Here is an 11,703-nt window from a genome sequence, read left to right as displayed (position 1 = left end):
AAAAAAAGGTTGTAATGCTCATGAATTCCAGATGATGACTTTTTAAATCCCCGGGAACAGAGTGAAATTGTTTGATTGTTCTTGTTAATTATTGGACTTGTCCCAGTATCAAATATTTGTGGAAGATAAGACTTCCCTCGTGGAAATGAATAAAAAACGAACTTGCTCTTCTTTGAACCGCTTGGCTGAGGGTGCGTAGCTCTGCGTTTTTCCCCACTCTCAGGCTCAAACCCCGTCTCGCCGCCGCTTCATAAACCCACGTGTGCAAAGCGCTCGATTGAAAATAAAAGACCCCGTAAGTAAACAGGAGCGGGAGAGAGCCGGTACTTGCAGAGCATGACTTTATTGATAGGAACGGTTGGACTCGATGATCCAAGAGGTCTTTCCCAACCTGGTGATTCGAATTAGCAGCGGCGGCGGTCTGTTTGTCCGTCTGTCCGTCCCGTTCCACCTCCATCCCCCACCCCCCCCACACTCTCCCGGCTCCGGGCTGCGGCCGCCGGTCCCCCGGTCCCTCCCGGTCGCGTCGCACCCTGCCAGCACACGGACTCGCTCCCAAAACAGCTGGTTTAAGTACAGGCAGAACAAGCGGCTGCTGAGAGGAAAACACAACTTCCCCCGCACCTTCCTCAGCCTCCCACCAGTCCCAGGCGCGGGTCCGCAGCCCCGAGGAGCGGCGGGGGGGACGCTGGCGGAGAAAAGGAGGAGGTGACCGGGGGGTCCAGGGCAGAGGCGGGCTGCGGAGCCGGGCGCATCGCTGCCTCCCCGCCCGCCTGCGAGTAGCGGAGACACGGCGAGGGCTCTCCCCTCCGCCTCGGTTCGCGGAGAGAACCCTGCCGGCCCCGCGGGGGCCATCCCGGTGCCAGGTAACCCCGCGGGACCCCAATTCGCCGAGGGGACAGCGGGCATCGTCGCGCCCGCCGCGGCTTTTGGGGGAGTCGCGGGGCGATGTCGCGTCGCCGGCCGCTGGGAAAGGCTCGGGGGGACCCCAAACTTCTGCCTCTCCCCCCTCCGCGGCTTCCTGCGCTCGGCCGGGAATCCCGGCAATTAAAGAGAAGGAGCGGAGGAGGCGGCTGTGCGTGCGGTCGCGCCGGTGCAGGAGGTGCCAGCGGACAAGCACACGCCCACGGAGAAGCAGCTCCCGGGTGTTTACTCTTAGCAAAGAGAAGGAGGGGGGACTCCTTCTTGGGAAGGGACCCGGTAGCGACGTCCACGGGACCCACGACAGCCTCGCTCGGTGAAGAAGTTCCCGGGGAGGGGGGTGGGGGGTGGAGCAGTGGGGGCGAAAGGTGTGGGAAGGGCTTGGTGCCCACTCCCTGCCGGTTTGGACCGCTCGTTCAGCCGGCGGGCAGCCGCCCCCCTCCCTCCCCGAGGGACACTGAGGATGAGCATTTAGTGGGATGTCCCTGCCCATGGCAGGGGGTTGGAACTAGATGATCTTTAAGGTCCCTTCCAACCCAAACTATTCTGTGATGATGGTGGTGGCCGTTCGCGGGGGCGGCGGGCGCATCACTTACCGCCAGCCGCCCCGATGCTGGTCGAGGCTGATCAGAGGAACCCCCTGAGCGCCGGGGGTACTCCCCTCGCAGCCCCCTCCCCGCCTTCCTCCTCCTCCTCCTCCTGCCGGGGTGCCGGCGGCAAGGCGCGGCGAGCCTCTCTTCCCCCATTGTTCCCAGTCTCCCCCTCCTGGGTATTTATTTTTTTGTTGTTGCTGCCTTTTGTCATTTGCACTCGCATTGTGTTGTTTGTCTCTGAAGCCGCCTCATGACCAGCAAAGGGATTTCACCTCGTCCTTGAGAGACACTGAGAGAAGGGGGAAGGGGGGGGGGGGGGGGAAGGAGGGGGGAGAGAAAGGAAGAGATCACCGAACACCCGTCTCCCAGTCCCTCCCCGCACCTCTGCCTCTCCCCACCCCGCCAGTGTCTCACTTAGCGCCCGGAGGAGACATTGCAGACAGCGGGTAGGTGCGCGAACGCCGCCGTTTTAACTTTCTTCCCTCGCTGCGGCTGCTGCTCCCCGGGGCTCCCGGGCGGCGGGGGGGGGAGGGGGGGGGGTGGCCCGGCCAGGAGCAGCTCTATGTGTCCGTGTGTTGGTGGGTGCCACCGGTGGGACAGGGCAGACTGTCACCCTCCCTGGCGCTCGCACACCTCCCGAAGTTTGGCACAACTCGTCACGCCCCCCCCCCCCCCCCCTTCCTCCTCCTCCCGCTGCTGGGGCTGGGGGCGGTGCAACGTGCCGGGTGTGCCGGGGGAGCCGCTGCTCCGAGCCCTTGCCTGGGCATGGCTCAGCCCTTGGGAGCCCGGAGGACGGGAAGCTTTAAATTATTGTAATTTGCCTCTCCGTGCGTGAGTGCAAAGCGGCGGCCGCCGCCGCTGCCCGGGGAGCGCGCAGGGACGGGGCGGCGCGGGGGGCTCGGGGAGAGAAGGGGGGCGCCGGGGAGGGGGACAGCGGGACCAGACTGCACCCGTATTGCTGTCCCTTGCTTCTCCCGGAGCAGAAAGGTGACTCCGTGTCAGGGGCTGAAGGCTCTCAGTTCGCTCCTTTCTGCTGCTTTCTCCTTTAAAAAAAAAAAAAAAACAGAACAAAAAAAAACAAACAAAAAAAAAAACGGGTCAGGGGGGAAAAATGCTCTCCCGGCCGGGCTGGTCTCGGCGCTGGGGCTGGGAGAAAGCTCTGCTTTCTCAGAAAAGTTAAATGACTTTATTCCAGCCCGACTGCGGTCCTGGAATAACCGGAGCCGCTTGCCGGGAGGAACGTGATCGGCTTTTCCCTGGGGATGGCATGCCCTGTACTTTGGTCAAGGGTAGAACCAATAGCAAGCTGTGGGATTTTGGGTAATAAGTGTGGGAATCTGCAAGAGGAGTAGGTCTAAGAGTGATTTGTTTTCTTAGTGCTCATGAATAATGGCCTCTAGCTTTTTTTTTTTTTTTTTTTTTTAACCAGCAGGCCAACGAAATAGGCACGTGGGAGATTTGTAGGCGTTCGACATCACGATCATCATCAACAACAACAATAATAGAGTAGGGGCATCCAGGAGGACTGTGTCTGATGAAAACTGTTTTCTTTGAGAGGCTAGTATTGCACACTGGCACAGGTAGCTTTTGTTATCATTGCTACCGCTTAACTTGTAAAAGGAAAGCCAGTGATATCCTTAAAATTAGGGAGGAAATATTTTTGCTTTTTTTTTTTTTTCTTTTAAGAGAGATGTATTTTACTCCATCTCTGTCAAATAATGGAATATTAATTTTAGTTCACATGAAAAAAAAGAAAAGGAAGCTTGATTCCAGCTTTAGAAATGTAAGATGATGTGTCCCATCTTTCCTTCACCCAATTTAAATACAGCTTACTGTCTACAGCCTTGCTGAACAGAGCCACTGAGATTAAAAAGCAACTTCTTGTAAATGAGGAGCTAGTACAAAGTTCTTCACCAAAATGTTTTATCACCTGGAACTTACCTGAGAACAGCTACTTGTATCTTCTCTTTTTATATCCTCCAAATCCTTCCCAGTGCTGGAAAATACATTCTTGCCTCCGATATTAATTCATCCTGAAAAATGCATTGTTTACAACTATTATACTGGGATTGCAAGGGGAGATTTTTTCTTTATTGTTATTATTTAATTATAATATCTGGCCAGGTTATAGCCAGGTTTGTTTTACGAGATTTCTCCAGCTGAAGAGGGAGAGGCTGACATGAATATGTTGCATTTTGTGAATAGATTGCATGTCTATTCTGACATGATTTGAACATGAGAACCCAATAAACTCATGGCCATTATGCATGGAAATCCTGCAGCAGAGCTTTCTGATTGAACTTAAACTGTTTTGGTTGAGAGTTACACTATGAGGAGCACAAGACTTGAAAGCTGCATGTGTCTTAAGTAAACAGATAGACATTTGAGATGCATTGACTGTTTCGGGTTAATTCAGTTAACATGTGGGTGCACATGTATTTAGTTTAGCCTGGTAGAAGTTTTTGTAAGCCGTGGAAGCTAATGCATGCTTTTCAGAAAGAAAATAAAAGCATGTCAATTTTGCCAGTACATGTTGAAGCTCCAGCTGTAAAGGTTCTTAGGGACTGTGATCATACCGTTGTCGTGATCTTGTAGTGCCAGGTGACAGTTAACAGGCAGTTTGCTGTTTTTCACCTCAGTATGCAGGTAGCTTGCTAATGAATTTTGAAATTTTAAGGCACACTACTGATGTCTCTGTGCTGAGAAAATGTAGAAGTGCTTAAACATACATCTTGCTGCACCTTTATCAAGGGTGCTGCTTACCAAAACCAGTTAGGTTGAGCAATATCATTAAACTGTCAGATGTATTGCTTACAATGGGATAGTTCTTTGGTGTTCAGGCTGAAGGAACAGCAGTTTTCTGTTACTCATTGTGAAAATGCATCGCTGCGTTCCAAGAAGGTTTGTAAGTGGTGTAGCTAACTATTGCTGCATAAAGCATAAGAGGAGATTGAGACTTGGCATCTGTGACAGCGCTGCTGTAATGCAACGTGTGTACAGGAGCTTTGTTTCTGCCTGTAGTTTGTACTTACCCTGATACGAAACACAGTGATGTTGGCATATGGATACACCAGAAAAATAGACCATTTGTTGAAAAATAAGAATTTCGGCATTTCGGAGAAAGTAAATGAACAGTCCTTCTAAAAATACAACAGTATGCTAAAATATTGCCAAAGCACTGCTGTGACGCTGTTGTAAGCTGTCATATTTTTTTGACCATTATAAATAGATTAGTATTATTATTATAAGGATTTTTTTCCTATTAGCAAAGAAGTTTTATTCCCCGTTTTCTACATAAGGATTTTTGCACGTCCCCCAAACGCGCAGAGCCATGCTTGCACAGAAGGCACTGGGAGTGTTGCTGGTGAGGAAGTGGGCAACTGGGCCGTGCACCCTGGGAGTGGCCCTTGTAAAGCCTTGAAGTCTCTTGCACTGTAAACCTATGTTTTTATAATCTTTTTCACTTATATTCTTCATTTCTTCAAGACGCTAGAGATGGTCCAATTCATCACTTGTGCTATGTTATTACGCAGTCAAGCTCAGATCCAGATTTGGTTTAGACAGCATATTAATTTGAGTCAGAAACAAGAATGAACCCGTCTTTGGTGGGACTGAAGAATTAGGGGATTTTTTTGTTGTATGCTTAGACCCAGTTAGGAAAATTTCCATTCAGATTGGTGACCAAACTAGGACTAGGGGAATTTGAAGTGAAATGTGTTCCCCCTTGTGATATTTAGTAGTAGGTAAGAACATTCAGGTCAAGACCAAAACATCATATTCACATCCTACTGCTAAGTGTGTTACAGCCACGCCTTCTTTGGGCATTGAGTGGAGAGTGGAGGCTACAGATAAAGTGGATTTCTGATGACTTCTGTACAGTCTGTTAAAGCAGCTCGAGTGCATGTGCTGCTTGCTCGACTGATGGACGTCCTAGATAAGTGTAAGACTGTTATTCTTGCAGTTCTTTTCCCCATGTCTCTTGCCTCTTCAAGCACATGAACACACTGAGGCACATGCACAAAGCACATTATCTGAACAAGTTTTTGTTCCTTGCAGAGCACACATCCTTTCTAGTTGCACACTTTTCTAGGACTATGCTTCATGACAGCATGAGGAGGATCTCCTCTAATATTTCTGACAGCTTTATTTTCTGACTTCTCCAGCTTCTCTTTTCCTTTGAGCTGCAAGCATAGATTGAAACTCAGGTAATACTTAAGAGGATCCTTTAATATTGGCTATTTTCAGAGGCACAAAGGACAATTACTTTCTCTACCTTCTAACCTCCTGCTGGCTTGCTAGCTGCTTGGGAGGCTGGTGATTTTAAGAATGCCACTTTACCCAGTGCATCCAATATGGAGTAAATTTTTGCTCACCCAGATCCCAGTTCCTACACCCTGTGGTAACACCAAAAATTGAACTTGAGTGGCCCAGAGTGCCAGCTCCTACTGTGATGACTCATACAACCATCAGCACTTTTTAGAGTTAAATTTGATCCATTGGCTCTGAGCTGTGCTGACAATTGCCAGCTAAAAGACCCTTCAGTGAATTGTGCTTTAACAGAAGTCCTTTTTTTTCCTCCTCCATTTCCTGTTGTTCTTTTAAATAAAAAATCCTGGTGACAAAGCTAAAGTGTATTCTGTGGTTATTGTCTAAAGAAAGAGTATTTACCTATATTTCAAGGAAATGAATTGCCTGAAAATCGCAGGTCAAAGTTGTTTTATAAGGATAGTATTCTTCACTACTGCAAAATCTCCTCAAGAAAAAAAATCTCACACTATTAAAATTATGTATTTATGTATGAGTTTTGAATCCTTTGAATGGTTATACTTAAAATACATGGGAAAGTCTGTACTGTATTAATACTGTAGTAGTCTGATAAAGGACACTCACAGAACACTTAAACCCATTCTTTTACATTTGTGAGCGTGTCCAGAGAGAAACTGAGCAGGTTCAAACCGGCCACTGCAATTAGATGACATTTTGTAGCTTCTACAAGGAGCACAGGGTTTACAGAACACAACCCTAATAAAACCACATCCCTTAGAGGAGTGATTTCCATTGTAGTCTCCTGGTTGCTGGCAGAGTGGTTTGGGTTTTACTTGAAATGAGTTTAAAGGGTCTTGGGAAAGCCAATGTCTTGTTCAGTAGGCTTAGATTTGCTATATAGGGTACTTGCCTTTGCTAGTCAAAGCTTAGGAAGATGCTTAAGGTATAGTAGAGAATTAGTAAAATTATCTTCAAGGTCTTGCTATGGTTTTAGTATATTCCATTTAATTTAAAATCAGATTTCAGCACTGGCTTTTGGCTTAGGCAGGTTAGAAGGTTGGCTAGGACAGCAAAGAACTGGTGGAATATGATGAAGTTGCCTATTCTTTGCTGGGCAGTAAGAGCTGCTCTTGCTCTACAAAGTTGCTTTGCCCACATTTTTTGGGACGCTATAAAATTCAGTTAAGCTTGCTCTGCATGGAAGCACTGAGCGGACCCTGAAGCATATGTAAATACAATTTGCAGTATCTTCAGTTTCTGTAGGGTATATGTGAATACAATGAGTTTAAATTTGACTGAGTGCCATGCTGTGTTTTGTAGCAGTCAATCTAAAGACACGTTTAATTAATCTGGTTCAATTTCTAAACTAGGATAACGGAGTCTACCTTTTATGCTGCTATAAACTCCTTGTCTATGAATGTAATGAAAGGGGGTGGGGGACAGAGCTGTAATGCTCAGCAAACCAATTAAATGTTTACTTAATAAGAACCTAAAAGTTAATTTACAGTTCATTTAAAAAAAAAGGAAAAATACCTGTTACATGGCTAAGTCAGTACCTTTGGTCAATGAACGGAAGAGTTGCTTTTTGTAGCTGGGAACACCATTTTAATGTCACAACTGACCTTCTAGCAGGAGATTAGTCCTAATGGACTATGTTTGTACTGAGAAAAATGCAGAAACTATTAGAGGAGAGAAGAAAATTAGAAAATGAATGGTTTTCAAGCGATTTCAGAGCAGGCTGAATTAAAGGCAGCTACTGACTTCTGTGTTAAAGAATTCTTTACAAACACAAAGGAAATGCCTCTTCTATAATAGTGATTCATCCATCAAATCATACTCTGGTGGAGACCTTGCTTCTCCTCTGGCTCCAGAAGGAATCTGGGGATATTGAGGTTCCCAGGCAAAGGCAGCCATTGTGGCTCTTCACGTACTGTCCTTACGTGTTCATCCAATAACATACAACCGTGTTTTCAATAAAATTATTTTGCTCCTGATGCCATGGTATTAAACATTATGCATCTCATGCTAGAATATAGGCAAATACATAAATAATAACAAGTAATGCAATATATATGTCAATTACACTTCTTTTTAATAATGAATTGAATGCATCTACTATGAAGGGTATGCAAACTATATCAGAAGCTTATATTCAGTTACAGAAGAGTGAATGTGTTAATGCAATACTCTGCTTTGCGAATTCAAATCTGGAAGAAGAGTGTGTTTAGTAAAAGATACTCTGCTCTTTGCTGTGCTTCAGATTGATTTTATGTTTGTAATTGTATGCTGCCAGAAGCAGGACAGCCTGATTCTGAGAAAACTAAACTATTTGTTCCGATTCTTGGGAATGTGAGTTTGTTTAGCGGCACCATGGTGCATTAAGTGCGTTGTGGTTGAGATTAACAAATGTAGGACAATTAATTAGTTCAGGTTTGCAAGTCATGCGTAGATTACTCAGTCAGTATTTGTACATGTAGGGTGAGTTTTTTAGCTCTCGCTGAAACTTGTTGCTGAGACCAGTTTTGTGCCTCCTGCTGATAGTCAGAAAAGACAGCGCTGCAGTAGAGATACTGAAGTACTTGTCACTTCCGTAGAACCGTTTCCAATTGAAACTCGGAATTATATATAATGAGGCATTCCTATAAACAGGGTTGCCGTAGGTATGTAGCAGTTAGCATGGGATGATGGTAGTTTTGCAGTTGTAGAGGAATAATGTTAATTCTCATGAGAGATTACAAATGAGTAAATGCTGTTGAATATGTACAAATATGTATATGTGAATTTAGTGCTTCTGAAAGACAATTGACAGTTCTGGAAACTGAAGGCCTCCCTCTGCCAGGAAAGTGCCGTAGAGGAAAGCAGCACCAAAAAAATGTGTGCAGTGCCTCCCCAGTGTGACTCGGGATGTGTTCTGCAGGCAGCCCCTCCTGGGGTGAGGAAGATGGTCAGGTTTGCACACATTCAGAGCCCACTCTGTAAAACACTTCTGAGTGTGATTCTATAAGCACGTGTGTAATAGATTACTAACACAATTAAAGTGTGTGGTTGGGAACTTTATGTGGAGACTGACATCCTCCCTCAGCCACAAAATGCCAGTAAGTTAATATCTTGCTTTGTATGAAATGTTGTCTTTGAATGATAGCGATGTGTGTGTTTTTTATGAGGAGTAGGGGGGGAATGAAAGTCAGGCAGACTTTCGCTACATGTCCTGCTGTTCTTTTAATAACTAATGCATTGTGTTGCTACAGAAGTGGCTCATAGTGAGAAGCTGCAAGCTGAAATGGGATAGAAAATGGAGAAACTAAGAGATTCTAATCCTTAAAGGTAAATGTGTGGCTACAGCAGTGCAAATAGCAGCAGCAGTTATATACCCAAGCACCACTGTAATGCACACAAATATAGCATAAAGTAGTAGCAGTAGGAGCTACATGGAAGAAAAATTCTATTGCACAATACTGTAAATTTTTAAGAATGCAAGATTTTTCTTCTTATTTGCTTAGTTTTAAATTCAGTGGTTTTATGTACAAGAAAAAGGAAAATATTTACTTGTATAACTAAACAGCTTTATAAAATTTTTATCTCAACACCGTAAGTCTTGCTCCTTCTAAGTCAAAAATGTTTAGAAATGTTTCCGTGTTTTCTTTTTCCAGTTTAATTTTACTTAAATGTGAGTTGGCATGTGATTGTAGAGGTGTGGTTTATGACCCCGATTAAGAGCAATATTTGATTATAGGCTTACCATTAGGAATGTGACTTAGTTCATTTAAATTGAGCAAAACATCAGTGTTTGCACAAGTGCAATATTTAGTTAGAAAAGTGAGATTTTAGTGCAGCCAGAGTCCCATTTCTGAAGGTAGTGCAGACAGTGCCCTATTGACCTGCAGGGTGATTTAGGTGCCTGAGTCACTCTAAAGAAGGGAAAAAAGAAAAAACTTAGTTTCCTAAGTGACCTTGTTAAACATTGTTCTGAAAGCCTGCATGGACTGCAACAAGTGAGTATGAGAGGTATCTTTCAGGAGCTCTAGAGACTGCAGGATTCGTGTGGATTTCAGTTTTGAGGGCATTTTAAATGGTTAATAGTAGCAGTGATAGGCTTCTCTTACATTCTCGTACAGTTTTGTTTTCTTTCATAGCACCACATATATTGGTCAGGTTGGACCTCAAGGGCTCTGCTGCATGGGCAGGACCAGTGCTAGTACCAGATCAGGTCAGCGGTGGTTTTGTCTAGTTTAGGCTTGAAAACCTTCATGGATGGAGGTGCCAAAACCCATCTATGCAGCTTTTGGTTTGTTTTAATGCATTGTCTTTCTCTGATCGTATTTCAGTTTGTTATGTTGCTGTTAAGTACGTCTGTGTTCATTGTATGATACTTTCTGATCTTTTTTCCTAGTTTGATATACTGGACCAGTAATGTGATTATATATAGGATGTTTGTTTATAGTTTACAGACAAAGGGTAGCTTTAAAGTAGTGAAGCTGTTTCTTTATGTCTCCCTCAATAGAGAGAGGGAGGCTCTTGCAGAAAATGCTGCAGAGAATGAACTTCCATCTCACCGTTGACTGTAATAGGGGCGACTCCTCCCACAAGGCCAAAGTTGCCCTTATGAGGGTAGAGCTTAAGACAGAGGAGGTGAGCATTATGCACCTCACTTTGTACCCAATGCTGTCAAGGCAGTTTGTTTGCTATTTATTTTAGTCTACTGATGCTAAAACCCTGAGGTGGTGAGCCTTTGGAAGCTATAGCCACTCAAGTGTGCATCCACATGGGATTTCCAAAATTGTGGAAGTTCAGCAATCAGTGTTCACTGGTGTTTGATGGACTTGGGAACACAGCTGATTACAAGACCCAGCTGTTTCAAAGGGGAAAAAACACCACCTTTCAAAAAAACCTTAAGTGAAACATCGAGAGTTTTGTTGTTAGTTTTCTTTATTTAGTGGGACAAGATTTTGCCCTCTTTTTTCTGTTCAGAAAGTGTGGAGTCTTTTCAGTGTCTTAATAGGTTTTGGTTCAGCCCCGTGTACGGTTTTCCATGTAGAGCTTTTGTTTGTTTGTAACAGCTCCAGCTTTGGAGAGCAGTGAGTGGGGTGTTTCTGTGGAGCTGTGGACTTCTTTTTATTAACTCAAACACACAGTATAAAGAAAATGGGGATGTGTGTGTGTGGGCAAATGAAAGGATATTGTTTTTTATAAACTGTCACCTGCAACGCGCTTTTAAACAAACCCCTATATAACTATGTATGGGGTTTTGTGTTTTTTTTTTTTGCTTGAAAGACACTATCTCCTTCTAAACATTTGCACAGCAAAGTAATGCATTATTGCATTTTCATAAATAATTGAAAAGCAACTTAAAAGAAAGTAGGCCAACAGAAAAAAAAAGTAAGTGTCGGTTTCAAATTTGAGAGAAGAAAAATATGTTTCCTTCTTGATAGAAAGTCAATTAAATGTTATTAAATCCCATTCGCCAACCTCAACATGACCAAAGACAAATCTGACAATTGATAGTTTTATTTATAAGAGAAAGAAATAGGGAAGAATGTTTTGGAATGCTGAGTCTGGCTGGTTTTGTTTCTTCCTTTTTAACATTTTTTTCGCCTTGGTAAGAAAGGAATTGTGACCCCTTATCAGTTTGCAAGTAATGGAGGAGCAAATCTCTGGAGGTCTGCGTGTTGGCTTTTCAGCGCTGTTCTCCGTACTGGGCTGTAATAATGCAAGCTATTTTAGAACTGTGCATACGTTAGTGTTCTGGCGCGGCATGATACAATAATGTGTGAAAAAGCATAAGATCACACCTTGGTGAAACTTGCAGATTTCCTGCATAATCCGACAGTGAGCTCTTGTCAGGTTTTGACTATATGTAAAGTGAGAATAAAGTTTCCAGAAGCAAAGCACAAGCTTTGGATGCATTTTGAATGGCTCTGCAGAG

General features: G+C 44.5%; 1 protein-coding gene across 7 annotated transcripts in view; it reads left to right on the top strand.

Moving 5' to 3' along the window:
* Positions 1-748: 748 nt before the first annotated feature.
* The window catches only part of SOX5 (SRY-box transcription factor 5), a 651,718-nt gene continuing 640,763 nt past the window's right edge, over positions 749-11,703 (top strand). For 3 of the 7 annotated variants that reach the window (XM_054078763.1, XM_054078719.1, XM_054078746.1), the window contains exon 1: positions 1,872-1,960. The gene's annotated coding sequence lies outside the window, so the exon portion shown is untranslated. Of the gene's footprint in view, positions 867-1,871; positions 1,961-11,703 lie in introns of those variants that run through there. The other 4 variants (XM_054078778.1, XM_054078736.1, XM_054078772.1 and 1 more) reach the window with 4 other exon arrangements.

This window comes from Cuculus canorus, chromosome 1 (genome assembly GCF_017976375.1).
Source record: "Cuculus canorus isolate bCucCan1 chromosome 1, bCucCan1.pri, whole genome shotgun sequence".
NCBI classification, from domain to species: Eukaryota; Metazoa; Chordata; class Aves; order Cuculiformes; family Cuculidae; genus Cuculus; species Cuculus canorus.
The sequence above is the reverse complement of the archived record's forward strand: the minus strand, read 5'-3'. Positions and strand labels throughout refer to the sequence as shown.